This window comes from Cannabis sativa, chromosome X (assembly GCF_029168945.1).
Source record: "Cannabis sativa cultivar Pink pepper isolate KNU-18-1 chromosome X, ASM2916894v1, whole genome shotgun sequence".
Taxonomy (NCBI): domain Eukaryota; kingdom Viridiplantae; phylum Streptophyta; class Magnoliopsida; order Rosales; family Cannabaceae; genus Cannabis; species Cannabis sativa.
The window spans coordinates 2,839,608-2,852,923 of record NC_083610.1 but is presented as its reverse complement, the minus strand read 5'-3'; the positions used below and the strand labels follow the sequence as shown (position 1 = coordinate 2,852,923).

Genomic DNA, 13,316 nt, shown 5'->3' with positions numbered 1-13,316 from the left:
CATTTTTTTGACTCATAAAATCAGCATTGTAGATTGTTTGGATTGTTGATTTACATGTATGGTTGGTTTTGGCTTATTATTTTTTTACAGTACAAGTTCCTTATTTTAACTATATATGTCTTGTACCTAATTTATGTTTGATAGAAATGAAAAGTTACTTACCAAAAAAAAATAATCTATGTTTCTTCTTCATGATGATACTTTTCTATTTACTTTTACAGTAATCATTTTAAATGTGGGATATAAGATAGGTACTAGTAGGTAAAGCTTACTACTATATAAGTTGGCTATATATACTAGTAGTTTCATTAACAAGTTCATCAATAACAAAGTGTCTCTATAATAAATATTTTGTAAGAAGATATATAGTAGAGTGAACTAAAAACTAATAGAAGATCAATATGGAAGGCAAAACTAGGGTTATTGTGTGTGTTCTGTTAGTGAGCCTTGTTTTGGGACAAATTCAAGTTGAGGCGAAGAGTTGTTGTCCAACAACCGCTGCTAGAAATATCTACGATGCATGTCGTTTTACGGGAGGCTCCAGAGAATTTTGTGCAAAACTCAGTGGATGCAAAATCATTCTTGGGAATACATGTCCCGACGGTTATAAGCATGACATTCTCAAAAATAATGGTACTTAAAATAAACAAACTCATTTAATTATTGTTTGCACTAATAATTCATTATTGATTAGTTAACATCATTTAAATTTGACTCATTTAACTAAGGTGGTGATTCTGTCAATGAATACTGTAAGTTGGGGTGTACATCCTCTGTGTGTCCGATCCCTTAACCACTCTCCAAGACTCTGGTAATTAAACCTTCTTTATTATTATTATTATTATTATTATTATTATTATTATTATTATTATTATTATTATTATTATTATTATTATTATTATTATTATTATTATTATGCTTATTTCTTACTATTATTCTAATTATATGCAACTTATTAATTGTTTTGGTGACTAATTAACTAGACGCAAGTGAAGTTGTGAAGGAAGCTATTGAAAAATATACCAAGGCAGGTTTTGCTATTTGCACTAAGGGTTCCATTACTGCTACTCCAATTGAAATTGCTATGAAGGAGTAATAATTGTCATCTAAGGGGTGTCGTATTTTCTTGGCTTTCAATAATTGTCATATATAATGTGACAAAAATATGCTAGACTTGTCTAATGCTATCTAGCTACTTGTATTTAAGGTGTTTTCGGTTTGTATGTGTCATAGAAGATTGTCGATCCTAGATTGTATATTCTTCTACTTGTTGTTATCCAAATTAATAAAGACTAATTAATATGTGTCTTGTTTTAATCTTCTTCTCAATTATTTTGGTTGGTTTCTATTTATATTCCACACGCCGTATAAATTTCAGTCTCATCTTATTTAACTTCAAAATCTTTTCCTGTCACATTGTTAATCGGTTTGGCCTCAAAAATGGTACCACTGTGTGATCCACTCTTCAAAGTGTTTATTAATTTTGAGATGTTGGTAGAATATATATATATATATATATATATATGGGTGACTATTCAATGGTTACATTTTTATTGTAACCATCATGGTTACATTTTTTTTACCTGCAATAGCAGGTTACGAACAGGTAAAAGTTCTATTTTTAGAATTAATTAACTATAGTTAACTATTTTTTTTAAATAATTAAATAAATATTTATCAAGACTTTTTTAGCAATTAAAATTTATAAGCAGTATTATTTTTTATTTATATATAAATCCCTACTATAATAATTTTAACAGTTTAACCATTTAATTATAATATTTATTATAATTTTTTTTTACAAAAATTAAACTTATTTTTATATAAAATTTTGCCAAATGTCCATGACTGAAACTATTTTTCATCATCATCATCGTTACCAATATATAGCTTTTAAAAAATAGAGTTTAGCAACATCCATACTCACAAGTCATCATCACAGCTCAAAATTTGCCGACTCGCTATTTAAAAAACTTAAAATTTGAGAGGACAAACCTAACCCAGCTTGGAGATAGATGATAATGTCCAAATCGTACACTACTACAAACAAAGGCCTTTAATCCCGGTTTTTAAGGCTTTTTATCCCAGTTTTCGCTAAAATAAAAAACCGGGATATATGCCAGTGGGATAAAAAGTCTTTGAAAAACCGGGATAAAAGAGAGACTTTTTATCCCGGTTATTACATAAAAACTGGGATAAAAAGATACTTTTAATCCCGGTTATTACATAAAAACCGGGATAAAAAGTCTTTTTTTATCCCGGTTTTTATGAAATAACCGGGATTAAAAGCCAAAATTATAATAAAAAAATAAACCAAAAAAAAAATTATATTAGTTCCTTGAAATAGTTTTTACAATTAATCCTTTTTTATCTCAGTTTTTATGAAATAACTGAGATTAAAAGCCATAATTATAATTAAAAAAAATTATATTAGTTCCTTGAAACAGTTTTTACAATCAGATTTCAAAAATTTATATCATAATGTAAAAATTAATACATCATCAAGGGTTCACAACATAAAAAAAAAAAAAAAAAAAAAAAAAAAAAAAAAAAACCCATCAAGGACCACCAATAACGAAGCTTCGTGCACCACGAAACGCCAAGAACCTAGAAGCACTGTGACCGACGAATGGCCACACAGCAGCTCTGTCAACCTGAGAAAAGAAAGAAGGAGAGAGATCCAGAATGATGACCGAGTTTTAGCAAAAAAAAAAATAAGAACAAGATGAAATAATACCTGGAGGTTTTGGAGGGTATGGGGCTTAGATTCGCCCTCTGTTGGGTTATATGTGGTCGGATAAAGGTGGCCAGTCGGGTTGGTCCTTCATTTGGCGGAAGAGAGAACATGGAGAGAGAGCAGTAGAGAGAGAACATGGAGTGAGAGAGAGAAGCTTACAATCTTGAGAAAGAGAGAGAGAGAGAGCGAGCGGCGGAAGAGAACCCATATAATGAAACCCTAAACCTAAATGTGTCTTATATATGTGTAGCTATAAAAAAAAATAGGGTGGGACTTTTTATCCCGGTTTTTACATAAAAACCGGGATAAAAAGTCCCACTTAAAATGCTAAGGTTGCGTTTGGCAAATGCTTAAAAATCTCATTTCCAACATTCTTTTTTGTCTGATTGCCAAACAAGGCCCTTGTTCCTAACATTTCTTTAAGGTTGCAAATGTAAAAGTGGGATCAAAAGTTTTTATCCCACTTTTTATTTTATCAAATGTAAAAAGTGGGATAAAATGTCCCTTTTGTTGTAGTGGTATAAAAGAACCTTTGTGAGTTTGTGTGTGTTAAAGACATAATCAAATTCAAACGTATTAAGCAAAGTCATCCAATGTCTAAATAACCTGATAACAAACTACAAAATAACCTGAGTAGCAGAGAGAGACGTCGTTGCTTGAGATCAAAGCGGTGCACACCTCCAGCCTTGCTTGGGAATCGTCCAGCAGCAAAGGAAAAAAAAGTGAGACTCAAGAGACCAACTGAGACAAGTTCGTGGTTCACTGGAAAAAGTCAAAAAATTTCAGAAATGCGAACAGCAACAGTAAAGATGAGAGAGAGGAAAAGTGAGGAGGTACCTCCAGCGAACTAGCGAACCGTGAGCGTCGCCCTGTGGCAGAGAGAGTGGAGGTTCCGCCTGGGAGCCACTGCCAGCCAGTCACGGCTCAAAGTCAATCTGACATTAAGTCCCTCTCTTATTTCTCACCATATTGGTTCTCACCATAATTTATTTTATTTTTTCATTTTTTAAATATTTAAATAAAAAAATTAAATAATTAGTGTAATAATTTTAAATTAAAATTATGAGTATAATAAAATTTTAATTATAAAATTATATGTGTATAATTTTAAATTATAAAGAGTTTTGTTATAAAAATTTAAATAATTTAAGTGTAAAAAAATAAATTGCTAAAAGATCTTTATTTAATAATAAATTACAAAAAAATAATTAATAATTATGCTTAATTTAATTTTAAAATATAATTAATCTTAATTAAAATTTTATAAGGAAATAAATTAACAGGTTAATATCAGGTTACAGGTAATTTTTTATTTATTTTTATTTAATTTCTAAATTAATCACAACCATTTAATAGTGATTCAATGACTAAAAAAAAATGTAACCATTCAAACCTCCTCCATATATATATATATATGTATATATTTATCATTAAGATGACCGAAAGCAAAAATAAAAATTAGTTAGTTCTTTTGTAGTTAATTTGTTGACAAATTAGTTCTTGAACTTAAAATTTGAACAAAATTTGATATACTAACAAATTTTATAGATTGTAATTATTTTTAATTTAATATTTAAAAGTTATCATGTAATATTTTAAATTGGTCTATTTTTAATGAGAAGTTTTGTTAAATTTCAAAATATATATATACTACTAAAAAGTTACGTGCGATGCACGTATACTAAATTTTATACTAACTTTTTTTAACGTTATTAAAAAGTGATACAATTAAAAATTAAAAAAAAAATATTATTAGTTATTAGGTTCAACATCATTACCCTGTGTTTATTTTTAAGGGAAAGAAATATATTTATGAAATAATAATCTGTTGCAACGCGAGTACATGCAAAATTCAGAAAATATAGCATTTATTAGTAGAGTATTGACAATTTCAACAGTAAATTAATTTATTGTATACTTTTTTATCTGCTAACATTAAGCTTTTGATATTTGAGTGGTGAACTCTTATTTGTCTGCTTTTCAAATTTTTCTAACACTCCATTTTATTCTTCCAACTTTCTGTAGTTTGAGTGATGTCCTTAATTGTTGTATATAGTGTAGTCATTTATTCACCTGTTTTCAAATAAAATAATAGATATACAAAATAAAAAATATAATTAACCTCATATTAAAATCAATCTCACCTTTCAATATAGTGAAAGGTTTTTAAATTGATTCATTCTCACTTAATAATTGTGACAGACCTAACGAATAATAATAATATATGTTACCTAATAACAAAATAGGAATCCACCAAACAACATTATCAAAATTTATTCCAAGTATAATTATATAAATCTATTACTCATTGAAGTCTATTAGAAACTCTAAAAAGCTCACAATACGAAATTTCACATCAAAAATCTAAAAATGATCAACTATGTTGCAGGAATGATAAATAACCAAAATTGCCTAGTCACATACAGTCTTAAAACTTAAAAGAGTGGCATTATTCATTCAAGTTTCGACTAAGTGAATCTGAGTTTGAGTTATAATATTGTGTCATGTGTGTATCTCCAAATATTGTGTGTGTCTGGCTAATCTAGTGAAGAAGATTGAAATTTTGATTCTCAATAAATAGAATGAATATAAGTATACTTTGTAGTAGGTCATTATTGTGTCATTTTTAAGTTAATGTGTCAACTTGAAAATAATTCATTTAATAAACGGAATGAAATCAATCTAAAAATATTTGTCTACCTTAATAAGTAGAGCTATAGAAAACAAACTCGGTAACTTTTTGAGAGTTAAAAAATTGTAAATTGTTATAAATTCAGAGTAAGTAACTTGTGTGTGACAGCTGGTTAAAGAAACCAAAATTGGGGTTTATGATTAGAAAACTAATAGAAGCACTGCTAGCACTTTCCTTTATTTGAAGTAATAGTATAATAACTAATATCTTTTATTACATATTAATAATTAATTCAAGATGAACTTTCATTTGTTTGTAGCATGTTGTCTTCATTAGGATTTTTTAAATTTTAAAATGAAAATTATAATTATAAAATATAGCTTAAGAAATTATAACTAAGGTTATAAACTGGTAAAGGTTGTGTTGGAGGCTAGGGTTTTTGCTGTAGAGAGAAATTTGTTAGATTAAATTTTTGTAGGATTATTTAGTTAAAATTAATCAATTATAATTAATGTTTTCTTATCAGAATATTCTGTTAACATTTTGACAGAAAAATAAATAATAACATTAAACCAAGAATTCTGTTAGATAGCCAGATTTTATATAAAAAAAATATATTAAGAAAAAGTCACCCAATAATTTCTCATAAAAGAATTCGCCACATTTTATATATTCATATGTGGAGGCAAACAATTATAACCTGATCGAGCCAAAAAAAAAAAAAACAAATAGAAAAATTCTTTAGTAAAATATATATAATATATAAATAGTAGTAAATTCTTATTTAGAATAAAATCCAACTAAATAACATAAGTAAATTTAGAAAAGCCAATCGTAGATGTACAACAGTAAAAACTCAATCGTATTTTTTTTTGATTTAATGAGATTTATTTTATTATATATAAATAAAAAGTGACCCATGAATTTCTCATAAACCATTTTATTTTTATTAATAAATCATTTTATTTTTAATATAAATAAAAAGTCACTCATGAATTTCTCATAAATCAAGAATTCTGTTATATAGACACACTTTATATAGAATAGATATATATAAGAAAGCTAAATATTATATCTTCAACATCATAGAATAAATTAAATTACAAACAAAATTGACTATACTAACTAATTTTTTGACAAATTAACAATATGGTTAGTTCTAATATTTTATTGAAATTAGTAACATAATGGTTGCTCAAAAAAGTAATAATGTAAATATATTATAAGTAATAAGACAATATAAATATAATCTTAAATAACTAAAAGTACGATTTTAAAAATAAATTCAAACTATGATTTTTAGGCAAAGCAGACTTGACTCTAAGTTAAAAAATGCAATTTGCTACAATTACTTGACTCACCCAATAAAAAATCACGAAACAATTTATTGACTTCAGTAGTAACTTTTTGGGGTAAAATAAAGATGCTCATCCAGTAATTCCTAATCCCTAAAAGAATCATGGGGTTCCATTTCAAAACCAATTGGCAATGAGTGGAGTAGCCCATGTTCTTATATATGGCTCAATTCTCTACTATTTATTCCATGTGGGACATTGTCCACAATATTCCCCCTCAAGATGATGGCTATTTTTTGCTCATCAATCTTGAACTGTATCAGAGTGGACATGGTCACTATCTGTATAAGTGCGGATCGGATATGATCACTTGCCCGCAAGGGATATGGCTCTCATACCATGTTGAGAATCATGGGGTTCCATCTCAAAACCAATTGGCAATGAGTGGAGTAGTCCATGTTCTTATATATGGCTCAATTCTCTACCATTTATTCCACGTGGGACATTGTCCACAATAATCCCCAACAACACAGACTGAACTACGAGAGTTCTTCATGCAAAGGATAAGTGGCGACTGGTCTAACCATGTAATTTATTTTGTACCTTAAATCAACAATTCCACCACAGTTCGAAGCCTTCCATTTGATAGGACACAGATTAATCTCGTAAGATAGTTCATGACTAGTACAAACAGCAATGGAGAGATGGGATCTTCACACCCTTAAAAGAACCATGAACTCTCGCCCATTGAGCATCAAGGAATATGATGTACTGTTTAAGAAGACTAGAGTCGAGTTGATAATTTTAAAGGGAAGCAAAGACTTTTTTCATCAAACCAGTTGATAAATATAATTTTATTTTATATAACTAAATATATAATATCTTTTTTAATGAATATTGTATCTAATTAAATTAAGTCGATTTTTAATTAGATTTTAAAAGTGTCATCTAATAACTGATTCAGCATAAGTACTAAAATCTAACAATTCATTTTTAATCCAATTCAATCCTATTCTACTATATATTTATAATTTGATTGGACTGTTGTCTATAATTATTGGATAGATTTGAATATGTTGCCCCTATATGTGCACATATTTATATATGAACTAGAGGAAAGGTGTTATATATGTGTGCCTAAAATGACAGATGAAAAAAGGTCGTGGGTCCAAAATCTTGACTTTCGGAGAAGTTAATAATTAACAAAAAGTCAAGGTTTTTCCTACTAATAATAATAAAGCCATGCACGAAAAACACTACCTATACTCCTTTTGGTTGGTGTGTTCTTTATAAAAAAATATAAAAAAATAAAATAATGACTGTATATATATACTATATAGTACAAAAAACCTTATAGACTATATAATTTATTTTCTAAATAAAAACTCTATTAAATTTTATATTATTAATTAGCTGTTAATTATTTTTTACTGTGTGTCAAATTTATGTGTACACACTACAAGAAAGGGGACTTTTTATCCCACTTTTTTAGTTAACAAAAATAAAAAATGGGATAAAAGATATATAAAGACTTTTTATCCCACTTTTAGATTTGGCGCCTCAAATATGCAGCAAATATTTTTTTAGACAAGGGCTCTATTTGGTAGAAAGTTAAAAAAAAAATATTAAAGGCAAAAAAATAAATACCAGCAATTAATATTTAATGTATTGTTGTTATAAACACACACATTTATATATTTATGTACTACGTACATACAAGACAAAAAATAAAGGGAGATCTCAGTGCATAAAATGAGAGATGAGATGTTATAGTCAATCCCATTGTACTACTCCTACTAATAACTATCACCACACAAGTGGATATGGTTGGTTATATAATAATAAAGTCATGCAAGCCTTGTCCTTTTTAGTTGGTGCTTTAATAGATTATTACACAATAATTGTTAGTATGTTGGAATGGGAATTGTTATTTAGATCATAAATATGTGTACATTAATTACAAGTATATGCTTGGCACCTTATTAAGATATCTCTTAGTATTTTTTGTAGTTGAATGACTAGTATTTTAATTAAAGTAGTGATAACTCAAACCAAATTGAAAAAAATAGAGAAATATTGAGTTTTTAATTGTCAATGAAGGAAGATATCACCAAGATGTATTTCTTTTTCGGTAGCCTATAACTTAGAACTCTAAAATTAAGCGTGTTTGACTTGGAGCAATTTTAGAATGGACAATCTCTTGAGAAATTTTCTCAAAAAGTATGTGAGTAAAGACAAATCACATTAGAAAAACTTGTGTTGGTTTACAGAGTCAGTCATCATTTTAGGAAGCAGCAAGTAGTGTACTCGTGTACACTAAGTAGGTATGTGACTACACAGGTAAATCATGAGCATTACAAATAGTATCAGAGCCTTGACCCAACCAAAAGTATGATTGATAAGGATGTCGGTCCCCATATGAGGTGATTGTGACAATTAGAGTCCTGTGATTTGCAAGGATAAATGGATTGATGAGTACTACATATATCAATAAGATCCATATTCTCTTAAGAACTCCAAAATTAAGCGTGCTTGATGACCTAGAGCAATCTTAAGATGAGTGGTCTCTTAGAAAGTTTTTTTAGGGTGCGTGCGAGTGAGGACAAAGCACGTTAAAAATACTTGCGTTAGTTTGCAGGGTCAGTTATTATTTTTGTAAGTAATTAACCAAAGTTATGTACTTGTGTATACTGTGTAGGTATGTGACTACACATATGAAGCAGGTCCATTACATATAATTATAAGGTAGGTAATTTTGTTCAAATGTAACACACTTTGTGTACTGTATTTAATAAATATTGCAAGAGAGATAGAAAAAGAAGCTTGTGGGAATTTAAATTAGAAGTTGTTGTTTAGGAGAGGGGTTTTTCCTACGCTCGAATACCACTAATTAACTAGGGTAGTTGTGTTATCTTATTGGCTTCTACATAGGAATGTTTAATATGAAGATTGATTATTTTTTAGAATTTAAAGGATTAATAATTTTGTTGAAAAATAATTTTTAAGGGTAAAATAGTAATTTTACATAATTTTCTTTTTTGATCAAAAAGGAAAGCTTCATTAATCTGAACCAACAAATACAACCAAATCTCAAACAAAAAGCTCAAAACACCAACAAGGCCAACCGGCCCACCTCACTCCACACTATCTATTACATAATGTGGCAAGATAGTCTTTCTCTTGTATAGTCATCTTTCTTTTGTTTACAACTTGCCATCTATACTTTAAAGTACTCTTTACATCATTTACGATATCAATAATAGTTCTAGATAGCCATTAAAAATACATTTGTTCCTGTTGATCCAAATGTTATAAACAACAGCTGCCAAAATTGAGATGTTAATCCTTAATTTGAGTCCAAGAGTTACCTGCCATACATATATATAACCTGCACATACTAATGACTACTCATAAAAAAAAATCTTTTTCTTTTTCATTTACTAAACCCAACAAGTTGAATCAATTAGCTGAGAACCCACTAAAAGATTTTGCTTTTCCAATGTTGGAATCCCATAATAGTCAAAATTATATAACTAAATAGATGATTCAGGATCAAAGCATGACTAAAGAGACTGATCATTAATTTAAAAGAGGGAAGAAAAAGAACCTAGATTCATGTGCAGGCTTACAGATTAAGTAGTTTGCTCCAAATAAGCACTTAAGAAAACAAAGTGATAGGGATTCAAGTCTAGTTTGTAGCAAATCACAGGGAAAAAAATACACACACACACAATCATTAAACTATACATTGAATCTCCAAACGAGGAAGAAGAAAATCAAAGCCCCGAAATTAGAAGAATCGGAAACTATTTTGCATGTATCAGTCTATTATTTGAAATATAATAATTCTGTATGTTGCAAATATGATAGTGATTTTCAAGATTCAAATTCATTATATATAAAATAAAATTCACATGTTCAAATAGTATATAATTTTTTTAATATATATATATCAGATGCAATTGTGAATCAAGCCATGAGAAGGAAAATAGCATAATCATACCTAAAATGAGAGAGTGATTCGATGGTGAACCCTAAAGGGAAGATTCGGCCAGAGAGAGAGTGGCAGCTAGCTCATCAGAGAGAGTTGCAGAGAAATAGAGAGATCGTCAAAGCTGCAAAGAGAGAGAGAATTCTTGTCAACAATCAAAAAATCTCTACAAACATTCTATATAACATACAAAACACAAAACTCGGTGAGCTCTTGGTGAATTCTTGTCGAGCTCAGTCAAAACACAAAATTCCAAAACATATTGAAACTCAACAATCCAAAAATCTCAATAAAATTTCAACGAAAGCATACCAAAAACAAGATTAGCCCAAAATAAACTAATAAAGAATATATAATAGAAATTATTTGTAAATTAAACAATATAAAAAATCATAGAATAAAAAAATACAAAAAACACGCCTCCTGTGACTATGGTTGTGACTGGTTCGCGACAATCGGTGTAAAGACCGCCTAAGATTAATATTTTAGATTATTGAATAATTAGGGTTTATGCATGAGATTTAATTAATATTTATGAAATGCATATTTTGGAAATATATTTAATATCATATATGTTTATTATGCTATTTTATGTAAATTATTCAATTCCTGTGTTTGTGCTCGGAAGCGGTGGAAGGTGACGTTGGGCCTTTAGAGAGTCACATTTTATATGTTTAGAATATTATTATCGAGATATCTTTGTTGGGTATTGGAGGTGTGGGAATTGTGTCGGGAATTTGGTTTGACCATTTTGCCCTTGTTGTATATGATTACCTTTATTTTACTTTAAGGGTATACTAGTCTTTTACCATGGGGGTTTTGTCTTTATGTGAGGGTATTAGTAGTTGTAAGTGGTCTTTTTATATTAATAGGTTTAAGGGTTATATTTTTAGAAAAATAACCTAAAATTGTATGATATCTCACCCTTTCTCTCTTCCCTCTCTCTCGAAGCAGTAAGAACCCAATTTAGGGTTGGATTTTCTTAACCTATTTCAGAGAATTACCTCTAAATTGTGTGTGTGATAAATCAAGGTACCACTCTTAAGACTTTTCTTTTGATTTTCTTCATAAAGTTCAAGTTGGATTCATATGAAATCTTAGAATTTTAGTTGTTTGTTGTTAAGGGCTGTTCAATACTGTAATCTGAGGTTGAGGGGTGAATATGTATTTGTTTTAAGCTTAATTGGTGATGGTTGTGTTGTTTGAGTCAAGTAGGAGCTTAAGAGCTCAAGTTTGGGCTTGATTTGAATTAAAGGGATCGGTTTTTTTTGTTCCCAGCTCAGAACCGGTCGATCGGTTCTGGGAAACTTCTAGCAACCGGTCGACCGGTTGGTACCCAAGAACTGGGATTCCTTGTTTTTCCCATTTTTACGTAATTTAGGGTATTAGCATCCTTTTTATTTATAGGTTTATTCTCAGTTTTGATTTTAAATCCCCGATAAGTGTTTTAGCGTGTCTCTCATCGAATTCTGAACGTTATGGTTTAGGGCCCTGTAAAGCGTCGAGCTGTTTTTCCTAGGGGTGTTCACAAAGTATCCGATCCAATCCAATCTGCACGATCCAATCCAATCCAATCCGTAAAATGCGGATATCCGCACTTGTGCGGATTGGATTGGATTGAAAAATTTAAAATCCGCACTTATGCGGATTGGATGTTGTTTGACCTCAAAAAGTAACCGATCCAATCCAATCTGCACTTAATTATATATATTTTTAAAAAATGATAACTTGTAATATACATTAATTAAAAAAAAGCACGAATTTCTAATTTCTTAATCTTTTTTAGTAATATATTGAGTTGGTGCATTTTATTTATTTTGTAATAAAAAATAAAAGAAAAATAATTCTTATTCACATAGACACGTACACATAAAAGTTTAAATATATATATACTAGCTTATTTATTTTAGTAATTATATACATATATATTTTAGTGTAAATCTAAAGATAAGTATATATATATTGATATATATATATATGTATATTGGTTTAATTTGTATATATAGAGATGGAAATAGATTATTATTGGAGATTAAGAAACAATAGTCTTTATTTAATTTTTTTTTTATGAAATATTAATTAATTTATTATTAAAAAAATAACCGATCTAAAATAACCGATCCAATCCGCACTATTGCGGATTGGATTGGATTGGATTTAAACTCTTATGCGGATCGGATTGGATCCAAAATATGAAATCCGCACTTAGTGCGGATTGGATGTTGTTTGACCAAAAAAGTGCGGATTGGATCGGATGAACACCCCTAGTTTTTCCACTCAGGCTGACCGGCACACTTGAGCACGGAACGAGGTAAGATAGCATAAGAATGTATATATGAATGTATGCTTGTTTTGGATGTTTGCATTACTAGCGCTAATATGAATGTGATTTAAGAGTGTTAGTATAGTGTGACATATTAGTATGGCTACAGTGTTACCAACACGAGTACCAGGGGGTACGTCGTGCATGTGGTACAACACTTAGTAGTTTCTGGGAGTACAATTATGGCTCTACCAACACAAGTATAGGGTTGGTATTTTAGTGCATTTGGTACAGAGGTCGTACATCCCTTGAGAACGTTCTTATCCATTTGGTGAGCTTAATTATTGAGCTCAGGGCAGCTTAATCACAAAGCCGGCATCGCATTACCTATATATATG

At 29.4% G+C, this 13,316-nt stretch overlaps 1 pseudogene; it reads left to right on the top strand.

Moving 5' to 3' along the window:
• The first annotated feature begins 292 nt into the window (after positions 1-292).
• Positions 293-1,317, top strand: LOC133032670 (thionin-like; annotated as a pseudogene).
• Positions 1,318-13,316: the final 11,999 nt, after the last annotated feature.